The sequence below is a fragment of the Pinus tabuliformis genome, chromosome 6, assembly GCF_031772625.1.
Source record: "Pinus tabuliformis cultivar Carrire ecotype Pingquan chromosome 6, CPIR1, whole genome shotgun sequence".
Taxonomy (NCBI): Eukaryota; Viridiplantae; Streptophyta; class Pinopsida; order Pinales; family Pinaceae; genus Pinus; species Pinus tabuliformis.
In genome coordinates this window covers 1,472,586,879-1,472,592,878 of record NC_142292.1, presented here as the reverse complement: position 1 = coordinate 1,472,592,878, position 6,000 = coordinate 1,472,586,879, and positions in this window count along the sequence as shown.

The following is a 6,000-nucleotide window of genomic DNA, read 5'->3' as shown; positions in this document are numbered from 1 at the left end:
CTGCAGTAATTTCCTTAAGTTAAGGAAATCAACTGCAGTTAATAAATTTATTGTTGGGAGCTACTAAAGTGGTCTATTACTCCACCTGGAGTTCTCTGCCTTGATCTGTGGGACATCTCACACATAGCTATCAGAAGCTTGATGGAAGCTTGGCTATAAATTCATCTGTTTGGTCCCTAAGCTTGCATCTCAATCCCCTTCAGTTTTTCACACCATCTAGCTGAGATAACAGAGCTTGGAAGTGCCTTCAGAATTTTTGCATTCTTTTCCTTTTGCTTGGATAGCTGGAGCGTGGTTTTCAGAAAGAAGTTGCATCAAGAGTTTCACCAATGGCTGGAGGTAATTCATATCCCTTTGCATTAAGTTTCAACGATTCATTGAATTTTTTCCGCATGCAGAATCGTTGTTATAATTTTCTAACATTTGGTATCAGAGCACTTTTACCTCTGCCTTGCTGTGTGTTGGCCAAGAAACGAATTCCTATTTTTCAAGCATGCCTATATTTATTGGGTCGGAAACATTCCGCATAATAATGAAATGAATGTTTGATTGCGCAAAGTTTCATTGTAGTGAACGAGTTTAAAATTTTGAACATTAAAGTTATATTAACTTGTCACAAGATTGTATGGAATGACAGTCTCTTTCTTATTCATCTGGTCTTGAACTTGTTCTTTGGAACGAAACGGTGGATCGAACCCTAGAATAAATTATCCCATTTCTCGTATTGTTGGGAATAATTTCCCTTTCTGAGTGTATTGGATAAAGTTGTGTGGAGTTGTAATAATGAGTAAATATAATGTTTTCTCAACAATAGTGTTTATGAATTTTCTTTATTCTCTGCATTTGAAAATTTTTGGTGGTTTATGATTCCTGCATATATTGGAAATCTATGGGTTTTAGTGTTTTGTGTCTTTCTTTTGATTTTCACTGTTTTGGGAGGGATTTGTATGCTGTGTGGTGGCTGTCTTTTTTGTCTTCCTCAGTCGTCAGAGTTTCTTGCATACATGCTACCTTCTGGGAGGAACCTGTAAGCCTTGGGGTTTATTAACCACTGACAGTCTTCCTGGAAGCCTTAACTATTAATCAAAATACACGTGGGCCAAAAATGCAACAGATAAAATGCTTTGTCGGTTATTTGCAAAGAGCTCCCGTTAAACGAATCATATTCTAAAGCCAAATGCGTGAATGTATCTTTTCTAGATTTTATTACTCTTGAGAAATGGTCTTAATCGACCAGGTCACACATGATCTCTCATTTCCATATTTGAGTACTTTTGTGAAATGGCTTTGGAATATATTTTATTTCTGAGAAGACACATATAAATCGATATTGGTCTCTGCGTATTATCACAAATTTATGATACATTTTGGATTTAACAACGGTGTCTTGGTCTTTTGTCTCTAGTATATGGTATGTAATTATAGCATCCGTCATGATTTGTATGGAACTATAATCTGAAATGAACCTCTGAAAACAACAGTGAAAAAATAATTGAAATTTAGCTATATTGTCATTGTTACAGTTTTGGTCTAGTAAATTCTGCAGCTCCACTTACTAGATATTGTGGGTTTGTCTGGTACTGTTGTAAAGATGGCTGCTTGAATTTTCCTTTAATTTCTGATTTATCTCTTAGGTTTTCCATTCCCTTTTTCATTCATATATATATATATATATATATATATATATACCAAGATGAAATGGTTTTCATTAAAAGGTATTTAAAGTTTATTTATTTTGAGGAGAAATCTTGCCATCATTTGGAGTAACACTGATATTTATCACAGTTTTTAGTCATATAGTTTCTTGTATGAAGTTTATTTAAAAATGACATTTTGACTTATTCATTTTTACTAAACATTTTTTTTCCTTTTTTACTCTGGTTAAAGAAATGTTTATAAGTTTATAAGAAAAAAAAAAAAAAAAAATTTAAGAGTTTGATTAGTGCGGTAATTGTTTCCGCTTTCCATATATATATATATATATATATATATATGTTTATGCAATTTATAATGGATAATGTCTAGTGATCCATATAATTTTAATTAATTAGAGAATAGCCACAACATCTTTAATTAATTAAAATTATATATTTTTGGTTAGATCACATAAAGATTATTTAGACATTTAATTGTAATTAATTATACTAAATATAATAAATTTTATCCCACGGGAATTTTTATTATATTTATGTAATTAATTAGGATAAAATTTCATAACCTACCCACAGGAGTTATGAATTAATAAGTTTTATCATAAAGTTCAGAATTATGAAAAATTGAATTTGCTTGAATTAAAAATTTAGGCCACAGGCAATTTTTATGTCATTAGATTCAATTTTGAGCATGATTTACATTGGTAAAACATGGAAGTTTATTAAGCCTCAATTTTAACATAAGCATGTAATTTTTTAATTTTGATGCAGTTGTACAACCTACAAATTTCTCTGAAATTCGTTGTGACATTCCCGAACTTAAGGGAGATAACTATAAGATTTGGAAGGAGAGGATTCTCCTTCATTTGGGGTGGATGGACATAGATTATGCTATTAGGAAAGATGAACCATCGGCACTCACTGATACCAGCACTGCAGCAGACATCACGCTTTATGAACGATGGGAGCGATCCAATCGTCTAAGCATGATGTTCATTAAGACTAAAATTTCAGCTGGTATTCGAGGTTCCGTTGATCAGCATGAAAAGGTCCGAGACTTGTTGAAGGCCATTGATGATCAATTCATCACTTCAGACAAGGCACTAGCAAGCACCCTAATCATGAAGTTCTCATCCCTAAGGCTCACCATTGTGAAAGGTGTGCGCGAGCACATCATGCAGATGAGGGACACTGTGGCTCAATTGAAGAAACTCGAGGTTGATATATCGGAGTCCTTCCTAGTGCACTACATCCTGAACACCCTTCCACACCAATATGGACCTTTCAAAATCTCATACAACACACATAAAGATAAATGGTCAATTAATGAACTCATGACCATGTGTGTTCAAGAGGAAGAGAGACTGGTGATGGAACTGGGAGAGAGTGCAATGCTGGCAACACGTGGAAAGGGCAAATCTCAAGCCAATCGGAAAGGGAAAGGTAAAGTAGCTCCCCAAGCCGATATCAAGAAGGTTTCCAAGTGTTTTTTCTGTAAAAAGAAGGGACACATGAAGAAGGAATGCGCCAAATTTCAGAAATGGCTTGCAGACAAAGGTAATTTAATCTCGTTTGTTTGTTATGAATCTAATATGGTTAATGTTAATATTAACACATGGTGGATTGATTCTGGATCAACAATTCACATTTCGAATTCTTTGCAGGGTTTGCAAAACCTAAGGAAGCCAGTGGGAAGTGAGCAAAACATCTTATCAGGAAACAAGATGGGCTCGCATGTAGAAGCTATAGGAACATGTTATTTAACTTTAAGTAGTGGCTTTGTTTTAGAATTAGAAAAGACCTTCTATGTTCCAAGTTTTTCTAGAAACTTGATTTCAGTTTCAAGGCTTGTACCTTTTGGATATTCCTTAAACTTTTCAGAAAAATCTTTTAGTCTATTCTATAAATCTGATTATGTTGGGAATGGTATTTTGTCTAATCGTCTTTACTGCATTAATTTACAAAACAATGTCACTTATGATTCAATGCATGTTCACACTGGCACTAAAAGATGTGTTATTAATGAAGATTCCTCTAAATTATGGCACCGGAGACTAGGTCATATCTCCATAGAAAGAATTAAAAGATTGGTAAATGAAGGGGTACTTAATACTCTAGATTTTACTGATTTTGAGACTTGTGTGGACTGCATAAAGGGAAAGCAGACCAACAAGTCAAAGAAAGGTGCCAAAAGGAGTTCGAACATATTAGAGATCATACATACTGATATATGTAGTCCAGACATGGACTCACATGGTCAGAGATACTTCATCTCCTTTATAGATGATTACTCACGATATATGTATCTCTACATGCTTCATAAAAAGAGCGAAGCATTAGATGCCTTTAAGATCTTTAAGGCTGAAGTGGAGAAACAATGCGGCAAGCAAATTAAGATCGTGAGATCAGATAGAGGTGGAGAATATTATGGTAGATACACAGAAGATGGACAAGCACCTGGGCCATTTGCTAAATTTCTTCAAGAGCATGGGATTGTTGACCAATACACCATGCCTGGTTCACCCGACCAGAATGGTGTAGCAGAAAGAAGAAATCAAACATTATTGGACATGGTGCGGAGTATGCTTAGCAGCTCCAATCTTCCTAAATCCTTGTGGACTGAAGCACTTAAGACGACAGTGTATATATTAAACCAAGTTCCAACCAAGGTGGTTCCTAAAACGCCATTTGAATTATGGAAAGGTTGGAAACCGAGTTTGCGACATATGTGCGTTTGGGGATGCCTGTCTGAAGTGAGAATTTATAATCCACAAGAGAAGAAGCTGGACCCAAGGACCATTAGTGGGTATTTCATTGGATATGCTGAAAGGTCTAAAGGTTACAGATTTTATTGTCCATCTCACAGCACTAGGATTGTCGAATCAAGAAATGCAAAGTTTCTTGAAAATGACTTGATCAGTGGGAGCGATCCAACCAAAAACATAGTTTCTGAGAAGGATCATTCAGAATCTCAACCTTCCACTTCAAGTGATAGATTGGTTATTGTTCATATCACCCCTCAAGTACAAACTGGTGTTGAACAACCAATTGTTGAAGTTCCACAAGCTGCTGACGATATTCCAGTAGATCAAGGAGTTCAAGAGTTGCCAAGAACTTTTGAACAACAAGTTGAACCACATAATTCTTAGGAAGATGATGGTACAACATTAAGATCTACTAGACCTAAGAGATCAACAATTCCTAATGATTATGTTGTGTATCTACAAGAATCTGACTACGACATTGGAGCCGAAAATGATCCAGAGTCATTTTCACAAGCCATGAGTTGCAAAGAATCAGAACTATGGTACAATGCCATGAAGGAAGAGATGAATTCCATAAAGAGTAACGAAGTCTGGGATCTTGTTGAGTTGCCTAATGGCGCAAAAGCCATTGGATGTAAATGAGTTTTTAAGAAAAACAAAGTCTCATTTGGCAACATTGAGAGATACAAGGCAAGACGTGTTGCTAAGGGATTCACTCAAAAAGAAGGAATCGACTACACGGAGACCTTCTCTCCTGTATCTAAGAAAGATTCCTTGCGCATTATTATGGCATTAGTAGCCCATTTTGACTTGGAGTTGCAACAAATGGATGTGAAAATGACTTTTCTTAATGGAGATCTAGAGGAGGAGGTTTACATGAAACAACCTGAAGGATTCCCCTCTAGTGATGGTGAGCAATTGGTTTGCAAGCTCAAAAAGTCATTATGTGGTTTAAAACAAGAATCCCGCCAATGGTATTTGAAATTCCATAATATAATTTCTTCTTTTGGTTTTGTAGAAAACATTATGGATCAATGTATATACCTGAAAGTTAGTGGGAGTAAAATTTGTTTTCTTGTTTTATATGTGGATGACATTTTGCTAGCAATCAATGATAAGGGTTTGCTACATGAGGTGAAACAATTCCTCTCTAAAAATTTTGATATGAAGGATATGGGTGAGGCATCTTATGTCATTGGCATTAAGATCCATAGAGACAGATTTCGAGGCATCTTGGGTCTGTCACAGGAAACCTATATTAATAAAATTTTAGAGAGATTTCGGATGAAGGATTGTTCACCAAGTGTAGCTCCCATTGTGAAGGGTGATAGGTTCAATTTGAACCAATGCCCGAAGAATGACCTTGAAAGGGAACAAATGAAGAACATTCCATATGCTTCCGCTGTCGGAAGCCTAATGTATGCTCAAGTCTGCACAAGACCTGACATTGCATTTGTTGTGGGAATGTTGGGACGATATCAGAGTGATCCAGGTTTAGACCAGTGGAGAGCTGCAAAGAAAGTAATGAGGTACCTTCAAGGAACCAAAGACTACATGCTTATGTATAGACGGACGGACAACTT